The sequence below is a fragment of the Rhinoderma darwinii genome, chromosome 10 (genome assembly GCF_050947455.1).
Source record: "Rhinoderma darwinii isolate aRhiDar2 chromosome 10, aRhiDar2.hap1, whole genome shotgun sequence".
Lineage (NCBI taxonomy): Eukaryota > Metazoa > Chordata > Amphibia > Anura > Rhinodermatidae > Rhinoderma > Rhinoderma darwinii.
Genome location: NC_134696.1, coordinates 43,861,429 through 43,886,963, shown reverse-complemented (window position 1 = coordinate 43,886,963; position 25,535 = coordinate 43,861,429). Strand labels below are relative to the sequence as shown.

Here is a 25,535-nt window from a genome sequence, read left to right as displayed (position 1 = left end):
TTTTTTTATATAACTTGGAAAACGCTTTTAAGGCTTTCTTCGGCGTATAATGCAGGAGATTTTTTGGCATATGCACTCTGTGTCTAGCTCTGGCATATGCAGCTGTATGCCATACAGTTGCATACATCTCTCATTGTAAGAAAGATGTATACTGCTCAATTTATGTTTTTTATTTTTTTTTAGACAGTATTCCCTGTATTAAAAAGCGTACACTTTTCAATACTTTGAAATAGGCATTCTAACGCATACCGCCCAATTATATTCCACATGGACACTCTTTTGACATATGTTGGGACCACTTATAGGCTATGGAAACTTTGAACCCTTTTTTTTACTAAAACAACGTATTATAGTGTTTTGTGCAACTTTGTAATTGTATTTTATTAATTATTTTTTTAACTTTTTGAGATCTGTCAGGTCAGCAGGACTGACGGCTTTGGTGACATTGGATCACGCAAGATCCAGCTGTTATCGATCACATCTAAGTCCATGAACATAGATGGATAACAGCTGGATCCTGCGTGTCAAAGACACGCAGGACCCGATGTCACCGAAGCAGTAAGTTCCGCTGACCTGATGGATTCAGGTTTCAGCATAAGATACAGCTTCTACAGTATAAATCCAGGATACAAAGAAGCTGTATCTCGAAAACTAAAAAAAATAACAACCAGGAAACTGTATGATTATTTTTAGTGTAAATTAGAAGGATCTCCGATCCTTTTACCTAAATAGACTCCTGAACACAATAGCACTGTCATATGGTATGATAAAATATTTTACCTTCCATGTCACTTTTTTTGTGTTGAATTAGTATATATTTAGGATAGAATGGTGCAATGCTGACTCGGTAGAAAAGTAGATTTTTGTGCTCAGTGATGAGAAGCCAATCTTCTTTTCTTTGAATTTCCTACAATATCTCCTAAATTTCCCCATTTAAAGTCACTGCATTTAATATGTAGAAAACATAAAAAAGAAACCTGCTACCAATACTCAATATTGTTTTCATATTTAAAATACCTGTAACATAGTTATAGAGGAAACAATCTGGCAGATGTACGAACTTCACTAGATAATTGCTAAAAAAATAATATGTTATATGACATTACTATTTCCAACCGTGCTTAACAATATCATCTGTTAATTCGGCTGCATTGCCTGGTGTTACTGCATTGTCTTCTTTAAACAATTGACAGTGAAATACAAGAGGTGTGTTTCCAAATTGGTGTAATGGACAGTTAGTAGAAAAATGCCATTTTGTGCCCATTCCCTCATGTGAAATAATAGGTGAGTCTGAACCTGGCAGTGACCAGGCAATTTGCAAACACATCTACTGCTGGCAATCGGTTTAAATAGAATGACAACAATTCTGTGAATTTTCTGGTGTTCAGCATAGTTAGTAATCCAACGACATGACCTATCGTTATTACATCCATAAGGGTTTTTTCATTTCCTACATCTAAATCTTTTAGCTTCTTCGTTTCACCATATGCTGTATAGTCACATTTACAATGAGTATAATTTGTAAGTAGACATTTGTTCTACCACTGTAATTGAGCCTAAACTAGATGTGATATCATAGTAAGTTGTCAAAAAAAGAGTACAATGTTAAATGTTATTACCCAAAACCTACAATTTAGGTGTGTATGGATTCCCAATGCTTTCATGAAATTATTTAAAAACAATTACTTATTCTATATTATACTTATTTATTTATACTCAATACATATAATGGATTTGATAATAAGTTCAGTTGATGCACTTTTCTTCTCTTCTTCCTCCTCTCTTATCCAGCCTTTTTTCTTCCAGTCTTTGCCAGCATTTTTCTTATTCTGTATCCTTTTCTTTTCTGTTCTCTTAACATTTCATTGATTTGGGATTACTGAATTTTAGATCTTCAAAGTGCAAAATCCTTCTTCTGTAATTACCTCCTTCCTGTATTACCTTAAAAGTAATAATATTTGATGAATATATATATATATATATATATATACATATATATATATATATATATATATATATATATATATGTGTGTGTGTATTTGTATATGAGTGAGCACTCTGTCTGTGAGCAAGCAAATAGATGGATCCCCATGTGTCCATGACCATATGCATGAGTGAGGGTATCTGTGTGGATACTTGTGCGCGTGAGCGCATGGGTTGATGTCCATATGCCTAAGTGACTGCATGGGTGGATGTCAATATGCTTAACTGACTGCATTGGTGGATTTCCATATGTGTAAGTGACTGCATGATTGGATTTCCAATGCATAAGTGCATGGTTGGATGTCCATATGTGTAAGTGACTGCTTGGGTGGATGTCCATATTCGTGAGTGCATAGGTTGGGTGGATATCTATATGCGTAAGTTATTGCATGGGTGGAAGTTCATAACAGAGCACATTGGTGGGTGCGCTTGTGCATAAATAAGCACATGGAAGGGTGTCCATGATCTAGTTCATGGGTAGATGTGAATAAACAAGCACATCTACACATGAGGATCTCTGTGTGATTAAGAAAATATTCTTCCATGGGAAAATGTGAACAAAATATGGCACCGTATCTTGCTCCCTACATCAGCACATGGTGTGCCTACAGGGGACTCTGTATGCCTTAGTACAGTGTGATACATAATTCACATTGTCTCGTCCGCTGTTGCCCATTTTGCATGGCACAATAGGTGTCACAGGATTCCTGTTCTCCCTTCACATATGCCATAAATGTCAACAGATCCATGAATGTCAATGGATGTAATACCCCTTTAAGAATCCCAAAAGCAGACCTAGCCCTGGCTGTTGATTCTTACGTTCATAAATTAAGAAAATAAAAATACTCATGCTAAATTATTCCAGATGTGTGAAACAAGTGATGATAATTGCTTGACACCTACAAGAGCAGGACTTATGAGCCCTATTAGTAAAGCAAAAGGAAATAAAATAATAAACAATATAAAGAGAAAAAAGTCTGAGGTATCAAATTATAATTCTATAAATAAAGAAGTGGATATGGTGTGGATATGATGGAGAGCAGCAATGAAGAAGCTGACCTTTTTCCAGTGTATAATGAAAGTTGTCTAAACTGGGGGAGGGGGATATAAATCTCAGGATCAGGCATCATAAAGGACAGTTGAATTGTTTGGCATTATTCATGAAGACAAAAACTGCAAATTTGTAGTAACCGAGAGCACTGCTAAAATCTCTGCTAGAGAAATTCAGCCTACGGTAATACAGGCTTCAGCTCATGTTTATACTACATATAATGCCGTCCATGGCAGGGAGTTTTCTCACTTTTTCATATAATGAGACAATATTTTTTCATTTTACAACATAAGTTTAATAAAGACATTGGATGCAGGGTGGCTTACGCCAATCTTAATGTAAAGAGCATTGGAGTAAGATGCCCCTTAATTTAATAATAACTTAGGCGCATCTCTAGCCGTCTGTGTGCCAGAAAGGGAAATCTACGCCAGCTACAAGCTGGCATGGATTTCTGCCATAATTCACTGAAATTTCTGGTGTAAATTATAGTGAATTTAGAGACTAGTAAATTATAGGAAATGTAAACATATTTTAATGGGCGGTGGCGGCGTAAAATGGCAGAATAGTTATTGCACATATATGCTGTGCGTCATAATTTGTGACTATTTAATACCACTCATGGTGTCTATAGGCTTTCTCTTATTTTACTGTAGACTTTAAAGTAATATTTGGCACAGTGTTAATTTGGGTGGAAAAATGAACAAAAAATAAATAAATAAATAAATAAATAAACGTGAGTCTGATTTCAGCCAAGAGACAGTTCGTCAGCCACATAGATTTCTAGCAGTTGGCTATTGTTGTATGTCTATAATTTTCTATTAAATAAATCAAGATATTTCTACACAAACAAGGCATTTCCTAAATTCTTTTTTCTTTTCAGTGCCGTGTAGATGGCCGGTTTTACCATTAAATTTAACATTTTGAAAACAGGTTTAGAATGGTCTTTTCACAGCCAATTAAATGTTTTCTTCGGCATCGCTGAATACCCCGTGTTCCAAACCTGTCAAAAACAGCAATCAGCATTTTCTGCAGGTAATGTCACTTCTGTGGTACAATTACGGTAAAAACATCACTTTTCTTTGGCACTCTGGTGTTTGCAGACTAAATGTTTACTGTTTTATTTTTTTTTATATTTCTAATATTATTTGATTTTTTCATGCTTGACATTTCAAATAAGTTTTCATTTTATAAAAAAATTTAAATGAACCTTTATAATATCATTGGTCAACACAATAGAAGAATGCATGAACACTATGAAGAGCAAGGACGACATTAAAGAAATGATTGTTATCAAGTCATAAAATTCTCAATGTATTTGTAAATCCCCTAAATACTGGCACAAAACTGTAGAGTCCAATTTAATTGAAAGATTTTTCAAAATATGATAAAATTAAATATATCGCAATAACAAACAAGAAAAATGTTAAGCCTTAAAGGGAACCTGTCTCTTGGATATCAATTCATTGTAAGCAGATGCTTTCATTGGACTTTAATTACAATCTGCCGCTAATTCCCCCATCGACATAGACCATTATAACATGACTAGATTTCTAATGGCAATGTCTAATACTCTTTTTTTTTTTTAGTGCCCTCCTATAGGCTGGATTCACACACAGCGTTTCTGTGCAATTCTCGTGGCGTTTTTAATCGTTTTTTTTGTGTCATTTTTTCAATGTCATTTTTTAGAGCGGCCAGATAAAACATTAAATTGTACAATAAAATATCAAATGCACTACACATAACTGCGTTTTGGTTTGTTGCATTTTCAAATAAATTTTGTTGTCAGTGGCATTTGTTTCCATACACAGCATGTTCTGGGTATGGCATTTGTTCGAATACGCTTCTCTATTGGACTTCAAAAACCCCCAAAAAGCAGGTATAAAATATCACCAAATTAAAAACGCCACTATAAACAACTTAAGAAACGGTTGTTACATTTCAATAATGCTGGAGTTTTTAAAATAATTTTTTAATGCAGTTTTAATTGCCAGGAAAACTATGTGTTTAAAGGCCTGTTCACATCACATTTTTCACTTAAGTTGAAAGTATGCGTCGGGAGGAGTCCCGACGTATACCTCAGACGGAAGGCACTGACGTATCCCACTGTATAGGAATACTGTGGGATACGTCGCCCTAAATCCCCGGGCACAGCACTACTTTAAGCACTGAGCCCAAGGAAGCCCCTGACGTCACTGTCCATATATGGACAGTGATGTCAGGGGCTTTTGATTATGGAGTCCCCGGCCAGAGCATCGCAAGCGCTCCTGCCTTGGGAAAGCCCTTGACGTCACTGTCCAAGTATAGACAGTGATGTCAGGGGCTTTGAGAGGCCGGAAAACTCCGGCCATACCAATCCTGGAGTGCCGGGTCAGAGCACTACCAATCCTCTGGACAGGAATTCAGGCCCTGGGAAAGCTCCCCAAAGTATATGTTTAACGTATACCTGTGACGGATGCCATACAGTGGCATCCATCACAAATAGGCTCCCATGCAAAAATACCATATACCGCGCAGTATACTTTTTTTGCTAGATCCCTCAGGATTGAATAGCATAGTATACTTAGTTATTCCAACCCACAAAAAAAAGTATACTGATGTATACAAGCCCGATGAAGGCCAAAAGGACACTCTTTTGGACTCCGTCAGGCTATGGAGCCGTATGGACACATTTAGCGTGTACGTAGGGAGCTTTCCCAAAGTGCACGCTTCATGTAGGGCCAAAATGTAATGTGAACAGGGCCTAAAGGAGGCCTAAATGACTATGTATACCTTTGCAATCAATTATTGTTTTAATTTTCCAATGCATCCAAAATGAAAAATGAAGCAACTTTGCAAATAGTCTTCATTAAAATGTTATTAGTGTTTAGTGTCTACAGCTCCTATAACAGACAGCAAACAAACCCAGTAAAGTCTGATTCTGCTGTAATATTGCCTTCCAGCTGTCTCCTACTTCTTGCGTACCTACCAAATGTATGTTAGTAAGAATTAGGCCCCCTGCACATGATGCATATTACAAGTGGATTTTCCATGCTGATTTTTCTGTGGCAAATCCGCAGCATAACACAGTACCAGTAAAGCACTTCAGATATTATAAGTAATCTCATCTACACGTTGCAGAATTTTCATGTGCGTAAATTGTCCTGTGGTGCATATTTAAAAATGTACAGCATATCAATTTATCTTGTGTTTCTGCCTCAAAATTGTATCTAACAAGTTTAGAAATTAACACACTAAAATCGGCAGCATAAAACTGCATCTATTTCCACATTAAAAGGTAAAAAACGCATCATTAAGTGTGGATTTTACCTGCGAAATTACCTGCACCAAACTACACAATGTGAGCCTTAGTGTATGTTAACACATGGAAGATTTGTTGCTAAAATTTCTGCAATGGAAAAATGGCAATGGAGTTGTTTTTCCGGCATGTGCATAGATTCTTGCAAAACCCATTTAGATTAATGAAACAGTTGCAGAAATTTCTCTAACAAATCTGCCATATATGAATTCACCCTTAGTGCTCTTGCACATGACCGAGATCGGGCCGTGAAAAACGGTCCAAGTGTCGGCTGGATTTCCCGGCCCGACCATGGTACAGGTCAACGGGTCTTTTGGCATCATAGATATTTCATGTCCCGTTCACCTGTACCGCGGTTGGGCTGGATAATACAGCCGACACTTGGACCGGTTTTCATGGCCCGAATTCGGACCTGTGCAAGAGGTGTTAGGGGACCGATGGGAGGCAATATGATTGAAACATCAGACTATACACGGTTTATTTGTTACCATGGAAACATATAGGTCTGGATTCTTTTATTAAGACAATATGCAAAGTTGCTTTATTTTTCATTCTAGAAGTGTTAGAACGTTAGATGTTGGGCCGATCCGCACATAACTTCCCAGCGTTGTTCTGAATCGCGCAGCTGCAGGAGAGCGGCTGTTAAAGAACGCCAGGCTCCCCATTATCATCTCTGCCTTTTTGACCACTGAATATACAGAAATCAATAAATGTGTATACAGTTTAGGAAGCGGCAATGCTGCATACTGATCCAGTCCCCCTACAGATCGGGCTGAACAGTACATGGCAGGAGGATGTGTTTCCCCCTGTAACTGGGGCTAATGTGTCAGCCCCAGTTACAAGGAAAAAGAGAGAGAATTTTTTTTTAAATGTATTTTGCTGCAGATTTTAATGCAGATTTTCTAGCTAAAACCAAAAATGGTTTTCAAAAGGAATGGGAATTATAAATGGAGAACTTATACTTCTCCTTCCACCTGGATCCCCTTCTAGCTTTTACTCAGAAATCTCCAACAAAATCTGCAGCAAATACACAATGTGTAAATCCAGCCTAAGTGGCACTTAATACCATTTATTAAATAAAAAATTTAAATATTTGAAAAACAGACACTTTTTTTGCTTTACCTTTTTACTTTTTTCCCTGATAACATGCAAACAAAAAAATAATAATATAAAAAATAACCTAAAAATAAAGGCCCATGTATCATGGAAAAAAAATTCACACAAAATATTTTAATAATGAGGAAAATGATTATAGCTTCCAAACCTGCATATTCTAAAAAAGAAAAACTGCCTGGTCATTAACAGGGGAAATGTCCTGTTCTTGAACTAGTTAATATACTGATATAGTTATTGTAAATGAGAAATTCTCTGCTAAATATCCACACTAGAAGTATAAAAGGATTTTCTAACGTACTAAAAAATTTACATTTGCCTTGAAAACCGCAATTTAATTTCTTTGGGAGAGCAAAATTGTTGATGATTGACAATTCCCACCATTTTCCATAAGCCTACACTGCCTGTAGTATTCATTCATGATGAAAAACATCTATTAACAGAGGTTATTGTGCCCTGTACATATGCATCTATGTTTTATGCATGAAATCTCAAACCTATGTATGTGTCTGTATCTGCTACAATTCTCCAGCACAGTAACAGTTAAGTAATGCTAAAGAATGGCAGCTCCATCGTTCCTCTGTCCAGCTACCCGGTGTGCCATGTTTACAGTTTGTGTATGAACAGTGGATCAATACGTCAATACTCTAAAGAATTATTTCAAGAAAACACGGAATAACTGTGCCAGGGAACAAAAGGAGCAGATGTTCTAAGTCGAAAGACTTGGCCTCATATGTGTGGGGGCAGTGAGCTGGGGTTCAGGAGATGGACTGAGCTGTATGTATACAAGATTGAGTGCTTGCATCCAAAAATCAGGCCTGGCATCTCAGACGCTGACCGACTAAAGATTGATCCCTTGTGGGAGATAAATCTAATTTAATGTACATCTGTCATAAAGCTACGAACATTTATTATTTGTGACATAATAGTAAATAGGTCAGGTTAACTGTGTCCTATTTACCGATATAGATGCCATAGAGAATAGTGTTAGAATACAATTTATTGTTTAAAATGTCTAAAACTTACAGTAATGCTAACAGCTTATGCAAATCATGTAAATCCTGAAGTATCATGGGTGTAAATGCATAGATGTCTCAATTAGATCTGGGAGGTTCAAAGTTGTCCTAAGCTTGCAAAATTTAATCCAAGCCAGGGTTTAAAGGGATTTTCCTGGACCCAAACATGGATGGTCTATCCCTAGGATAGGCCATCTGTGTTTGATCGGTGGGTCTGACCCCCAGGACCCTTGCTGATCAGCAGAATGAAAGGACTGTCCACCTAGGCTCGTCCATATGGGCAGCTGTGCCTGATACTGCAGCTTATTCCGATTCAAGCAACTCGAACTGAGCTGTGGTACCAGGCACAGCCACACTCGTATGAACAGCACTGTGCCTGTGTATACAATGAAGAAGATGCGGTGCTCAATGTAGCACCGGAGTCCCTTTATTTTAATGAACGGAGTCATACAGGTTTAATTTTTCCTGAATTTACCTACAGGCACTTGCCAAATTATGAAAATGTCCAGACATGAACTGTGCACACAGCAGTGTATTTATTACCTTCTTTAAGTGCACCATTGAGAGTATTCTCACCAACTACATAGCAGTCTAAAACAGAATAGATGCTCAAAAATGCAGCCCTTGAGGATGGTCATCAGGATGGAGCAAATCACTTTTTGCATCAGTTGTCTAGTATGTACATGGCCATATTACGCTCCGTACAACTTCCCGGTAAATACAATTGTGTCGTGTTGCATTTGACTGCATATGCATTCCTTCTAGGGGAGAATATCCTAATTTGTATTGCCCCTGATGGATTCTACAAAGCAGCACACAGGCTTTGTAGCGCCGTACTAAAGAGCCATAGTTCCTCCATACACTGCCATACAGGCTCCATGCATATGACAACATTAACCTCTAAATTAATTCTATGGGATCCAAAAATAAGAAAAAGTCCATGTCTCTCCAAAGATATATATTTTTTTACATTGAAGTTAATGGCGTATGGACTGACCAAATCTTTCAGCGCATAAAAAATACAAATCCACATATGAAGTGATGTTGACCTTAAAAAGATGCAGTAGACCTCTCACAACAAGAAAAGACAAGTGCACTAAAGTATTGATCAATATAAGTAACTTCATTGTTGACATGGTCATGAATGAAAACATCCATCAATATGGATAAAGCATAGAAAATGAAGGCAACACAAACCTTGTACACAGCATAAATAGTACCGAGTGCAGTAGACAGGTTCCATTTTGCTAGGCATAATTAAAGCATGCTTAATATTTTAACAGACTTTCAGAATAAGCTGTCATGTGTGTACAAGAGAAATAACACAATTTCTGGTCATTATATTACTTCTATTCTGCATTTTAAAAATAAAAGTACAGTTCAGGGGAAATAAATAGGTATATCCCGCAAAGAGAAGTATATATAGATACAATTTTATACAATAATAAAGATACATGCAAAATCATACAACACATACTTACCTTTTGTATACTCCCACAATGAACCTTCACCCTTACTATCTGACCTGGGAGTCAACAATAAGACAGGGGTATTTAGTGAGATCCTTGTGTCTGAATTTTATATGCCTGACGAAGACCTAGGTGCAAGGTTGAAACGCGTTTCAGTAATTTTTAGCATCTTTACTGAAAAAAAAAATCGCTTTTAATACAATTCGATTGTGGACTCACTAAACCAACCACTCAGGAGTGCCCGACACAAGGAACATTTTTTCCACGTTCTTGATCTGAGAATTACCCGACCACGGCAGAAACTCCAATCCCGGAGCTATACACCGAGGGTCTGCTCCAGAGGCTTGCTCAGTCTGCTGATACCAGGGGGAATACTCCCGATACGCATTAAAGTTGAATTGTGCCAACGATCTTGCACAACACCATCAGGTGAGTCAACTCAGATGCACTTGTACAGATTTATTTGTTACAAAGTACGTTATCACCTTAGAGGAACGCCATCTCCCTCTTTCTTTTTTTTTTTTATATCAAGCATAATTCTCAGTTTTCCCTGAGCTAGTAGATGGAGCCTAACTACTATCATGTCTGCCATAAACAGCACACACACAGAGCAGAGAACACCTTGGTCCTCTATCTATCTGTAGCTCCCCACAAAAACAGAAGCAGCATGGAGGAGATTATACAGCAGTAATGAGCAGCATAATTGAGAATTCAGCACTGGGATGAGAAAAAACATTTATCAGCAGCCTGTGACTCCTCACTCTCTCTGATTCTGATCCCTCCTCCCCTCTCCATAGACTTCTATGAGTGCAGCATCTGTCTCTCACTTTTTTCCTGCTCCGTCTTCCTGCTCCCCTTCCCTCTCCATAGACTTTTGTGGACAGCAGCATCTGAGTATGTCTTTACTCTTGTTCCCTCCTCCTGCTCTGCCTTCCCTTTCCATAAACTTTTATGGGCAGCAGTGTCTGTGTCTCTCTCCCTCTGCTCTTGGTCCCTTCTCATGCTCCCGCTTCCCTCTCTTTAGAGTTCTATGGGCAGGAGCATACTTCTCTCTCTCTCTGCTGCTGCTCCCTCCTCCCCTCCCCTCTCCATTGACGCCTATGGGCAGACTGTAAAGACACTGGAGTGTGCTTTGGCAAAATTACCCCTCCAACACTTCCTCCAGTCTGTCTCTGCTCTGTAACTAGAGACAGAATTTGTTCGACAATAGGAGGTGAACAGCAGATTACAGGTTCCAAGTTGCATGGATAAAGAATTTGTATGGATAAAACAACAAGATTTGAATAGTAAGTAAATTACAAAGTTGAAATATATAAATACACTATAAGATTAGCATCAGTTGTTTGAAAAGTTAGTGTCCAATTAAGCATTAACATTTTTTTTTGCTAGTGTTGTATTAATGATTCATACATTTGTAATGTCATTTATAAGGCACTGTGAAAATGAGGTAGGGGTTAAAGTAAAGCATAATTTTGTTCCTAGCTAACAGATTCAATATATGTATAATTTATCCAGGAAAATGGCATGGAAGAACACAGTGTTAGGGTATATTCACACGGCAGCGTCCGTAACGGCCGAAATTACGGGGATGTTTTCAGGAGGAAACATCCCCGTAATTTCAGCCGTAACGGCATGTGCAGGCGCTTGAACGCCGCGTCAGTTACGGACGTAATTGGTGCTGCTATTCATTGGAGTCAATGAATAACGACTCCAATTACGCCCCAAGAAGTGACAGGTCACTTCTTTGATGCGGGCGTCTATTTACGCGCCGTCATTTGACAGCGGCGTGTAAATATACGCCTCGTGTGAACAGACAAACGTCAGCCCATTGCTTTCAATGGGCAGATGTTTGTCAACGCTATCGAGGCGCATTTTTCGGACGTAATTCGGGCCAAAAACGCCCGAATTACGTCCGTAATTAGTGCGTGTGAACATACCCTTACACTGATGGAAACTGTTATTACAATATTTACAAATGTGGTTATTGATATTTGAAGTTGCATCCTCTCATGTTGCTAGCCTCATGACATATCTTAATAAATGACCTGCACAGTCTCTAAGAAAGCAGTATAATAGAGCTGTTTGACATTACTGACCAGTTTTTGACAATAATCATAAGCGTACACTCATACGTCTACAATACCAGGTGCTGGTCAACACAGCTATCAAAAATAACACTTGCCTCTTGATGTTTGATTGGCTTTGCATGACTGAGACCAGCTGCAATAACCATGTGGTCATGATCAACCAAGTGCCTAACTGTGTAACACAATGTCCAAATTGTCGTTATGACAGATACCAGACATTTTAATGTTAATTTTTGCAATTTATTAGCCTACAATCTGCATTTTGTTTTGCACATTTATTGGCATTCAAATCAATAGCATGCAGTGTCAGATGAGTGTTCCGCTCAGCAACACATGCCATTGATTCAATAGCATGTGTTGCTTGGTGGAACATAGTTACATTCTATTGTGAGAAACCTATTACAGTTTGTAACGCATAGACACGCATTAAATATGTGGACAGGTGCATAAGCCCATATATTTCCAGGGTTTTAACAATCCAGGACGAACATGTAGTTGTATTATCCATTAGGCTAACTATTTATGATGGCTGAACAAATGTGGTCTTCATTTTCGTTATTTGTTCTGGGCACCTGTACTTGAAGTACTACAGATGAATATATTTCTTGCAGTATGGATTTCAATTTGCCTTTAGTTTAATTTGTATCATATTAATCTCCAAAACTGTTATTCCTTTCAAAAAGCAAAATGGCATTTGAAAAAAAAAAAAGACTCCACTTAAAGAAAAGATTTTAGAATTTGTCTATTTTAGTATTTTAAAGAGGCACTTAGAAATAAGAAATACATTCTAAAAGAAAACTATCAGTAAAAAGAAAAAAAAATATTACCTATAGGTCTTCTTCAACTTTGGCTAAGGATTGGCTGAGTGGGTAGGTCTTAGAAAACTTGGAAGAATTTGCTTGGTCATTATGCAAATAGTTCAGAGGGGGGGGTCCTTAAAGCAGCCTATGTCTCTCTTATTTAAATAAATTTATTGTTTCACGGAGAAAAGAAACAAAGTAGATGTTTCTAGGACTCATATGGACCTGATTTATTATTCCTCACCCTTTGAATTATATTTGACAGAGCAGGGGCAGTGAAGAGATAGTTATCATAGAAAGTGTTGCTAGTATTTTTAACAGTATTGTTCTTTTAAGGACAAATTCGATAATGTCAATAAATGCCAGAAGATCTTTTGTGGTGATGGGTTTAGCATAAACTCTGTGTGTCACCACATGATGCCTCTGCATGGCACCCTATTGCAGAAATATTTTCCCAGAGAAGCATTGATTTAAAGGGGTATTCCTGATGGACATTTATGGCATATCCACAGGATATGCCAAAAAGGTCAGATAGATGCGGGTCCCACCTCTGTGGATATGCCACAAATGTTCAATATGGGAATACCTGTTTAATATGAAATCAGACGAAGTATGCCACATTTTTTGTTTTGTCAGATTCTGTGTGCCTTCATATGAAATCAGATGGATATACAGGTACATTAGAGCCCCATAAGCTTCTATGGGGGCCATATTACAGCTCTATACAAATTAACACTTACAATGCATTTGGAAAATGTCTTCAGAATCTTTCAATTTGTCACCTTTTTTTTATGTTGAGGCCTTGTGCTAAAATAAGCAAAATTCAAGTTTTTCCCCATCATTCTGCATTCAATACCCCATAATGGCAAAGTGAAAACAGAATGTTAGTAATCTTTGCTAATTTATTGTACTTAGTTGAAGCACCTTTGGCTGCGATAACAGACTCCAGTCTTCTGGGGTATGATGCCACAAGGTTTGCACACCTGGATTTTGGGGATTTTCTACCATTCTCCTCTGCAGATCCTCTCAAGCTCTGTCAGGTTGGATGGGCACCGTCGGTGGACAGACATTTTTAGGTCTCCAGAAATGTTCGATTGGGTTCAAGTCAGGGCTCTGGCTGAGCCACTCAAGGACATTAACAGAGTTGTCACTGAGCCACACCTGTGTTGTATTGGCTGGTTGCTTAGGGTCATTGTCTTGTTGGAAGGTAAACCTTTGGCCCAGTCTGAGGTCCATAGCACTCTGGAACAGGTTTTCATTGAGAATATCTCTGTACTTTGCTCCATTCATCTTTCCCTCAACCATGACCAGTCTCCCTGTCCTGGACGCTGAACACCCACACCCCCCCCCCCCCCAGCATGATGCTGCCACCACCATGCTTCACTGTAGGGATGGTAAAAAGCAGTGTCTGGTTTCCTCCAGACATGACACTTAGAATTAAGGCCAAAATGGTTCATCTTGATTTTATCAGACCACAGAATCTTTTTTCTCACAGTGTGAGAGTCCTTTAGGTGCCATTTTTCAAACTCCAGACGGGCCTTCATGTGTCTTTTACTGAGGAGAGGCATCTTTCTGGCCACTTTGCCTTAAAGCCCAGTTTGGTGAGTGTTGAGTGATGGTTGACCTTCTGGAAGTTTCACCCATCTGCACACAGGGTCTTTGGAGCTCAGCCAGAGTGCCCATTGGGTTCTTGGTCACCTCTCTTACCCTTCTCCCCCAATTACTGCGTTTGGTGGGGTGTCTAGCTCTAGGAAGTGTCCTGGTTGTTCAAAACTTCTTCCATTTAAGGATTATGGAGGCCACTGTGCCCTTGGGACTTTTCAGTGCAGCAGAAATGTTTTTGTATCCTTCTCCAGACCTGTGCCTCCACGCAATCCTGTCTCTGAGCTCTACAAGCAGTTCTTTCCTACACATGGCTTAGTTTTTGCTTTGATATGCATTGTCAGCTGTGAGACCTTATAAAGACAGTCGTATGTCTTTTCAAATCATGTCCAATCAAATGGTTTTCCCGCCAGTGGACTTCAATCATGGTGTAGAAACAGTTCAAAGATCATCTAGAGAACTGGGAGGCCCCCAGAGCTAAATTTCAAGTGTCAAAGCAAAGGGGTCTGAATACTTATGTCCATACAAAATTTTAGTTTATAATTTTTAATAAATTTGAAAATATTTCTAAAATTCAGTTTTCACTTTGACCTTATGTGTGGTTGAGTGCAGCATACTAGGGAAAAAGTTGATTTTTTATTTTAGCACAAGGCCTCAACATAACAAAATGTGAAAAAAATGAAAGGGTCTGAAAACTTTCCGAATACATTGTATACAGAGCTGTAATATAGATGTTATATATTGATTACTACAGATAAAAAAAAATGATGTCATAAGAAGGTAGTACCTTATATTTAGAAAGCTTCTCTCTCGTTGTCTGTTGCATCCCAGTTATTTTCATGATTTGCCTCACTTATAAAGCAGTGACATTTTTATCACATTGATATAGAAATAGAGTTTAATGTTTAATACAGTCAAGCTCCAACTTATCCTCTGATGAAAACAAATACTTTACTCATAATATGATTAAAATCAATTTGCAAATATTTCCATGAATTTGCAGTTCACATCATTGTGGCAATGAATGCTATTTGTATTAATTCACTTGTTTTCCTGTTTAGACTATTCATATTGTTAAGTAGTAACCGTGTCAAAGCATTTGGTTGTAAATTCAAATTTAGTGTTTCATCTATCTTGGCTTTTTCCACTCGCAAGAACAGCCAAATCAAATAATATTTGTTCTGCAGATTCTTCTTATATTACACTAGCTAATTATTGCTGATCTTGTTTGTTTTTTATTTTATTATTATTTTATTATTATTTTATTATTATTTTATACGTGTGATAGAATTCTATTAAAACAGGTAAAAGCCTCTATGAACTTAAAAGCATATCCATTGTCAAACTATTCTGAAGGAAGCTAATTTTGAAATGTAAAATTTATACTAACATTTTTTAAAATTGAAAACGGGTGAGGAGCTGGTAATGCCAGAACTGAATATGAAAACTGACAGGCGCTCAGGTATTAATCAGTATTAGCATATAAGCTTCAATCCCACAGCGAACATCAAAGTGGGCATTGAATACATGACCATTATTCGTGAAAACAAATAAATGTATGACTCATACATCAGTGATGTCACTAATTCCTAATGAACTACATACATTATAATCTGTGACTTAGATTACTGTTACTTATATTGTACTGCAGCAGATACCCACATTACAGATGTAGTAAAGTTTAACTTGACTCTGATAACATGCTACAGTATGATGTCACACAACAAATGCTATTGAAACAGTTTCTTGCCACAGTGTATTTAATGCATTAAGAGTCTAGTTAAAGATTGCTACATCTGTATTGTGCATTTTGTTCTCTTACATATTTCCTAATTCTAGTTCAGCCATGTATGACATGTATCATTCCTATTACTATATAATATAATAGGTATTATATACATGCTTATATATATTAAAATCTAATATTATATATACCTATTTAATATAAAGATGTTTACAGTCACTGGTTTATTTTGTATCATTTTGCATTAACCCCTTGAGTACCCAGCTCATTTTGGCCTTGAGGACCAGACCCATTTTTTCAAATCTGACATGTATCACTTTATGTGGTAATAACTCCGGAATGCTTTTACCTATGCAATTGATTCTGAGATTGTTTTCTCGTGACATATTGTACTTTAGTTTAGTGCAAAAATTTGGTCGATAAATTCATTGCTTATTTGTGAAAAACACCAACATTTAGCGAAAATATGAATAAATTATGATTTTTCCAATTTTTAATGCATCTGCTTGTAAAACAGATGGTAATACCACACAAAATAGTTACCAATTAACATCCCCCATATGTCTACTTTATGTTTGCATCGTTTTTTGAACATCCTTTTATTTTTCTAGGACGTTACAAGGCTTAGAACTTTAGCAGCAATTTCTCATATTTTTAAGAAAATTTCAAAAAGCGATTTTTTCAGGGATGAGTTCAGTTCTGAAGTGGTTTTGAGTGCCCTATATATTAGAAACCCCCATAAAACACCCCATTTTGAAAACTGCACCCCTCAAAGTATCCAAAACAGCATTCAGAAAGTGTTTCAACCCTTTAGGCGTTTTACAGGAATTGAAGGAAAGTAGAGCTGAAATTTTCAAATTTCATTTTTTTTTACAAAATTCATATGTAATACATTTTCTTCTGTACCACAGAAGGTTTTACCTGAGAAACGCAACTCAGTATTTATTGCCCAGATTCGTCAGTTTTTCGAAATATCCCACATGTGGCCCTAGTGCGCTAATGGACTGAAACACCGGCCTCAGAAGCAAAGGAGCACCTCTTGGATTTTGGGGCCTCCTTTTTTTAGAATATATTTTAGGCACCATGTCAGGTTTGAAGAGGTCTTGTGGTGCCAAAACAGTGGAAACCCCCAAAAGTGACCCCCATTTTTTAAACTACACCCCTCAGGGAATTTATCTAGGGGTATAATTAGCATTTTTGACCCCACAGGTATTTTGCTATATTTTCTGGAGTTAGTCTGTGAAAATGAAAATCTACTTTTTTTCTGGAAAAACGTAAAAATTTCGAATTTTTGCAAGAAATAAAGGAGAGAAAGCACCCCAACATTTGTAAAGCAATTTCTCGCGATTACGGAAATACCCCATATGTGGTAATAAACTGCTGTTTGGACCCACAGCAGGGCTCAGAAGGGAAGGACCCCCATTTGGATTTTGGAGCTCTGATTTTACTGGAATGGTTTTCAGTGCCGTGTCACGTTTGCAACGCCCTGGAGGGACCTAAACAGTGGAATCCCCCCAAAAGTGACCCCATTTTGGAAACTATACCCCTCAAGGAATTTTTCTAGTGGTATAGTTATCATTTTGACCCCACAGGTTTTTTGCTGAATTTATTGGAATTAGTCTGTGAAGATGAAAAGAGACTTTTTTTTGGAAAAAACACAGAATTTTCTAATTTTTATAAGGAATAAAGGAGAAAAAGCACCTCAACATTTGTAAAGCAATTTCTCCTGATTACAGCAATATCCCATATGTGGTAATAAACTGCTGTTTGGACCCATGGCAGGGCTCAGAAGGGACGGAGCACCATTTGGATTTTGCAGCTCAGATTTTGCTGAATTGGTTTCTAGGGGCCATGTCGCATTTGCAGAGTCCCTGAAGTACCAGTACAGTAGAAATTCCCCAGATGTGATACCAATTTGGAGACTATACCCCTGAAAGAATTAAATTAGAGGTGTAGTGAGCATTTTGAGCCCTCAGGTGTTTTATAGATTTTATTAGAATTGGTCCGTGAAAATGAAAACATTTTTTTTTCCAATAACCTGTAGCTTTAGCTCAGAATTTTTCATTTCCACAAGGAATACAGGAGAAAAGACACCCCAAAATGTGTTACACAATTTCTCCTGATTACGGAAATACCCCATATGTGGTTGTAAACGGCTATTTGGACATACGGCAAGGGTCTAAACGGAAAAAGTGCAATTTCGTTTTTGGAGTGGAGATTTTACAAAATTTGTTTTTTACGCCATGTTGCATTGTGCTGAGGTACCAGTACAGTGAAAACTCCAGAGAAGTGACCCCATTTAGGAAACTACACCCCTCAAGTAATTCATCTAGAAGTGTAGTGAGCATTTTGACCCCCAAAGGTTTTGCAGAAATTAGTGCACAGTGGATGTTGCAGATTGAAAATTGACATTTTCCACATATATGCTATTTCAGTGCCCAATGCGTTGGGCCCAGCTTGTACCACTGGAGACATACGCCCCATAAATTGTTAAGCGGTTCTCCAGAGTACGGTAATACCCCATATGTGGTCATAAACCGCTGTTTGGGCACACTGCCAGGCCCAGAAGGTGCGCCATTTTGCTTTTGGAGCGCAGATTTTGCTTGGTAGTAGTTTTGTTTAGTGTTTTACTGGTGTTTCAGTTTATAATGTGGGGGCATATGTAATCTGTGCGGAGTACATACATTTTTTGCGTGACACACTGTCGTTTTTATTGGTACCATGTTTGGCTACGCGCGACTTTTTGATCACTTTTTATTCCATTTTTTTGGAAACAACGTGACCAAAAAAGGAAATTCTGCCATTGTTTTTTATGGTATTTTTTTTACGGTGTTCACCGTGCGGGATAAATAATATGATATTTTTTTAGGTCAGGCCGATACGAACGCGGCGATAACTATTATGTCTAGTTTTTGTCTTTTTTTTTCTTTTTTTTTCTAATTATAAAGGGCTTGATGAGGGAAACAAGGCGATTATTGTTTTTATTACGGTAAACTTGTATTTATTTATTTATCTAGAACTTTTTTTAACCTTTTTTTCACTTTTTATTTTCCACATACTAGGGGACTGGAAGATCTGATCTTCTGATCCCCTGCAAAATACACTGCACTACTTCTGTATGTACTGATGTAGTGCAGTGTATTGTAACTGTCACTTTACAACTGACAGTTGAGCCTATTACGTCCTGCCTTGGGCAGGACCTAATAGGCTCCCGTACCTGGCAACCAGGAAGCCGTTGCTAGGCTTCCTGGTTGCCATTGCAACCATCAGAACCCCGCGATTTTTCGCGGGGGGGGGGGGGCAATGGGGTGCAGAGGGAGCCCCCTCCCTCTGTATCAATCACTTAAATGCCGCTGTCGCTATTGACAGCGGCATTTAAGGGGTTACACTACAGCGATCGGAGAGGACAGTGATTGCTGTAGTTGCAGTGAGATGTCGGCTGTATATTACAGCCGACATCCGATGAAGATGGAGCGAGCACAGCTCCTGTGCCCGCTTCATCCTCAGGGCGTTACTATATGCCCATTTTCGGGAAGGGGTTAATAAAAATAGTGTTTTTTTTTTTTACACCGCTTTCTCTGATCTCCTCACGTATCTCACAGAAGTGAGGAGATCAGAGAAAGTGACAGGAGCTTTCTCCTGCAGACGACGTCACAGACGGCTGTGATTGGTCAGTCTTCAGAGACTGACCAATCACAGCAATCGCCGGTATTGGGGACTGCTAATTGGTCCCCAGGCCGGTAGCAGAGACGGTTAGCTGTCAATGACAGCTGCCGCCGCTGTTCTGTCACTATGTGATTTCACATAGTGACAGTTTATTCCAGCGCCGTAATAGTACGTCGAAGGTACGCTGGAATAAGCGGCCAGCGACGTACTATTACGTCGAAGGTACGCAAGGGGTTAAAGAGGCTCTGTCACCAGTTTATAACTGCCCTATTTACTACCTAATCTAATAGGTGCTTTAATGGTGATAACTACTGTTTGTTTTTATTTTTTTAAACTTTTATTTTAACCAAGTTATGAACATTTTAAGATTTATGCAAATTTTTGCTTAATGCCCAACTGGGAGTTTTTTTTACTTTTCACCAAGTGGGTGTTGTAAAGAAAAGTGTATGATGCTGACCAATCAGCGTCATACACTTCTCTTCATTCCAGCCCAGCTTGATCCACAGCACAGCGTGATCTTACGAGATCACGCTGTGACGTCACTACCTCCCCCGAGTCCTTCACCGGAGCGATGGAAGACTGTACAGACATCACCTCCAGCTGTGCCAGGACGTTTATCCGAATCTGCAGCGGCTGGAGGCGATGTCTGTTCAGTCTTCTGTCGCTCCGATGAAGGACTCGCGGGATGAAGTGACGTCACAACGTGCTCTCGTGAGATTACGCTGTGCTGTGGATCAAGCTGGGCTGGTATGAAGGGAAGTGTATAACACTGATTGGTCAACGTCATACACATTTCTTTACAATGCCCACTTGGTGAAAAGTTAAAAAAAACGCCCAGTTGGGCATTAAGAACAAATTTGCATAAATCTTAAAATGTTCATAACTTGGTCAAAAATAAAAGTTTAAAAATAACAAAAAGTAGTTATCACCATTAATGCGCCTATTAGATTAGGTAGGAGATAGGGCAGTTATAAACTGGTGACAGAGCCTCTTTAATGTGTCTTTTAATTAAATATATTATTTCTGCCCCTGGCATTTCCAGATTTTCATCCCTGTGCCAGTTACCAATAATCAACTCCTGTGTCCTGCCATTATATATTATCTCCATGCAAAGTCTGTTGTACCATGTATAAACTTATGCAAGCTTTTTCTAATGGTGGCATTCCCCATATTTTGGTAGGCATGCTAGTCTGAGGATCTTATAAGGGAGAAAAGCACTTCCTGACGTTTTTTAATACAATAGAAGTGACACAACAACTACAGCAAAGGAAAAGTTAGCAGTAACAATCAATTACATTTCTACATTATCCCCCCACCATAAATCAACACCACTATTTTAATATGCTGTAGTTATCATAATCTTAGGCTGTGTTAATAATGTCACTATATGTAAAATAATTTGGAATAATTGAGTTTTTTTCTAATACCAGTATATGAAGACCAAAATGTCTGACAAACTGCCCTTTTTTAATTTAAATTTTTTAATTTTAATGTCTTCTGCCAGATATTTTCTTCTGAATACATTTTTATTCAACAAATATATCATTTTGCGGACCACAAACTTTAATTGAATTGTAAACCAAGATCCTGGCTTGTGTTTTGGAAATTGGTAAACAGGCATTGAATCTGTTACATGAACTTTAATCATATGATTCAGTTTTGCAGAAAAATTGAAGCTAAAATATCACATACCATATACTGCATAAAAGTTCTCTTGTTCAGTATTCCGTAAAGAGCTGTAAAGAGCAAAATAATAATGGTGTTTTAATGAAAAGGGAAAAGCAAAACAAAACTAATGTTCACATTTTAATAGGTACAGCTCAAATATGTCTGCTGCTATTATAGTACTAGGATATCTGTTTGAAACCACATGCTTTTTCAAAACCTCTCACCACAAGGCCGCCTGCCATTTAGTTTGTATAATTAACTTGCCTCAATGCAATCTGCCAAAGAGCCACCATTCTCAACAGTCTATTCCAGGCACCTTTCTCGATGCCCTGTCTCCAGTTTGATGCACACCACTACTAGTCTAAGATTATTTCACCCACAAGATGTTTTCTATGAAGATTGGGTGAGTCATATATTAACTGCTCCTTTTCCAACAAAGGTGACATTAATTAATACAAAAACACATTTAGAGAAGAAGTTACATAACCAAAAGCAGAGCTTAACTTGACCATAAGTAGGTTTGAATATCATGACCTCCAAAGAATTGATCCCAAAGGCAACACATTGCCAAAGTGCCAAAGTGCTATCCATGACAAACCTAGATAATATGTCTAAAATTTTTGATGCTAAAGTTCAGGGTCTCCAAAAATCTATTTTAACAACTGACCTTTCCTCTACGCTAACATTTTTCAGGGGTTTACTTGATCACCTTAAGGAACTCAGTGTCAAAATTCACAGTGTATACCAGATCACTTGTGTTTTCTTGTCAAAAGATAGACTATGTCAAGTCCACAGGTCTAACAGAAAATAATTATTTTGATTGTTGTTATGACCCACACTTGGAGTGGAGGGACTTCAGCTACAGCTATTTCCTTATCTCTGAAAGAACGCTTTCCCATAATGGGCCACTCTTTAAACACTCACAATGCTACTGAAGAAAAGGGTGTTCCTATCTAGTTGGGGTCCCCCGTCTCCTTAATCATACATTTTTAGATGTGACCCCTAACTCTTAATTTCTTTATTCCAAATATGAATAAATAGCACAGAGGTATGACTATGGAAGAAACACACACATGAGATTGACCAAAAATGTAGACAGCAGAGGGAGGAAAACATTAGGGATTGATCTAGTAACTTCTGCTTGAAGACTGGGGGACTGAGTGACTAGATACTTTGCTGGCAGTCTATAGTTGTTAGCACTCAAAAAGTACTACTCTTAAGTGTAATTCTTAAAGCGTTCCTGACGTTTCAGATCAATTTTTGGAATTTGCTGTCAAATGTGTTTACACGAGGAATAACACTATTTCTGGTCATTATATGACTTGTTTATGGATTTTTTTTTAATTTAGCAGTTTTCCTCCTGCAGGTTTTATGTGTAATACTCAGTTTTCTATGAACCAGAGGTTGGAGCATAATTGCTATCATATCTGCAATACATTGCACTCATAGGGAAGAGAACATCTTGCTCCCTATCTCTTTGTAGCACACACATTTAAGCAACAAATGGAGGACATTATACAGCATTACTGAGCATTGTAGGTGTGAATCCAGCACTTGCGTGAGATAGAGCACTTACTTGAAAGCTGCAGCAGCGTTGGTGCCTTTCTCTCTCACCCTCCTCCTCCTTCCACACCCTTTCTCCATAGACTTCTATGAACAGCTGTAACCTGATCCTTCAGTGAGCTGATAGTCCGGCTCGTGTTAAGGAAACGGACAAAGCAGTAAATTCGGAATGAGTGAATATTTAGAAGGAGGGGAGCCTGATAAGTGTAGAAAGAGGCATTTTTCTCTAATAATATATAGTACAAAGTTTATTTTATTTACTTATACTATTGATTTATGCAAAGTTTGTTAAAATACCAGTGCCTCTTTAACAGAATAAAAAGAGGAAAGTTCCTCATGATTAATCCATTTTTTATTACTTATGTTTTAAGACATGCAAAATAGTCCATTTTGAGCACTAAACCTTCTCAGTAGAGATGAGTGAATTTCCTGACATTCGTTTTGGGGCAGATTCTATCGTATCAGCTGTCCAATTCGTTTCGGTCCAAATATATTCATTGCAAATCCCCTGTCTGACTCTCTGATGTCTTCTTGGACTGTATCCAAGTTGTATACAGTCCTAGAAGATATCAGGGAGTCAAACAGGGTAATAAGAGAACTTGGGATTCCGCCCCTAAAATTAAAGCAAAGCATATTCACTTCCCTGGCTTCCCGTAGCAACGCATCTTGCCGGCATTCTGATAGGACATAGTTTTGTCCCATGTGACCGCTGCTGTAACGCATCCTTGGTAGCCTGGAGAGGTTACATAGTTTTGTTCCATGTGACCGTTGCAACCTCTAACGCAACACTTTTTTGCCGATTCGCGAGCAGTGAACCCCAAAAGTTTTGGATTTTGCTGAATCCAAAACTTTTTGGAAATTCGGACCAAATTAGATTAGTTTAGAATCGATTTGCTTCTCATTCTCACTTTCATTAAGAGCTTTCAGAAAAGTATTTGACATGAGATATTGTTTAGTGAAAGAAAAATAGTTTTTTAATGGGATGTATGTATGTGAGTCTTAGTGAAATGATAGAACAGTTAGGACTTAAAGGCTATGGACTCCTTTGCACTGTTTTTTTGTTTTGTTTATTTCTTCATTTGCTTCCTAATTGTAATATTAAGCAACTCATTAAAAATTTCCAGATAACTGTCTGTGCTGCTGCTTCTAACAGAAATCCGTTTCTCCTGATATACTGACGTAATCCACCCCACCCCTTTCTCAGTGATAGAGATAGCAGTAGGGAGAGGAAATATGTTATTCATTGCAGATCAGAGAGTTGAGAGGGGGAAAAGCATCCATGTGTTCAGGGAGGGCAGATCAGATAGACTGTCAGTATCAAAGCGTAGATAGTAGAGGGGGAACACACAGGTTAGTGTAGAGATAAAGCTTTGCTGATATATGAGAGCTAGTGAAGGCAGCAGCATCCTGGACACACAGACCTCTCATCCAACATTTATTATGGAGAGGGACACGTCCACAAGAGAAATGTCTGAAACTAGGAGCAGGCTCCAAACTGAATATCAGGGGTCTAAAAATGAATGAAGGAATGAAGATTGCAGCCTGAAACTTAGTACAACTTTTTAACAAACTAACTACGTAACTAAGTTACTAACTAAATAACTAACTAACCACTAGAATATATAAAAATATTTTTTCCCATGTCAAAGATTTACTTAGCATTTAAGGTTTACTAAAATGAATATAATTAAGATCCAGTTGCCCAACCAGTGTATGCATAGTACTATGCCTGAATATTAGAATCAAATTAATTTAATATAATATAATTTTGAAAATGCAAGAATTTGTGAGTCATATATGTGATAATACTATAAATTAGATTTTTTTTTCTACTATAGCTGCTAGTTTTCCTTTATTCTTTTTGTGAAATCCTTGGTGTTAGTCATTAAACAAGTAGTAATACACCCTGCTTAATGGAGTTTCCTGTGCAGCCTCAAGTACACTCACCATTATATTAGATACGTGACTAGAGTCCTGACAGTATGTTTATTCTACACTTAAGCCATAACATAATAGTTTATTTTAGCTAAATGCTTATAGACAGTTATGATACAATTTAAAAAAAGGATGTGGTAACTTACATTTTAAGCATGACTAGAGGTGTTGCTGCCAGTCATGGCACCTGTGTCTTGTAATTTCAGCTTAATTACATGATACTGGATATGCCATAAATGTCTAACAGATGCGGCCAACAGCTCGGGGACCCACACCTACATTGAGAACAGGGACAGCGCTTGCTCTACTGTTTCCTTAACTCCCATAGAACACATGCATGGCTAACTCTCCACACAGTACCCGCCTGGAATTTGTGGCCAGCAGCCAGTGGTCCCCTCACCGGGTGGGACAGGGGTCAGGTAACTGCTGTGCTTGCTATATGTGTGGGTCCCACAGCTGAGACCCACATCTATCAGACATTTATGACATATCATGTGGATATTACATAAATGTCTGAGATGCGAATAACCCTTTAGACTACTC

General features: G+C 38.0%; 1 long non-coding RNA gene across 1 annotated transcript; it reads right to left on the bottom strand.

Annotated features, from left to right (window-relative positions):
* Positions 1 to 1,807: 1,807 nt before the first annotated feature.
* LOC142661411 (uncharacterized) lies at positions 1,808 to 23,248 on the bottom strand. The gene is made up of 4 exons (XR_012850730.1): positions 23,071 to 23,248; positions 21,519 to 21,562; positions 9,940 to 10,055; positions 1,808 to 1,941 (listed from the first exon to the last, which is right to left on the bottom strand). It is a non-coding gene; the product is annotated as an uncharacterized LOC142661411 (long non-coding RNA).
* Between the last annotated feature and the right edge of the window lie 2,287 nt (positions 23,249 to 25,535).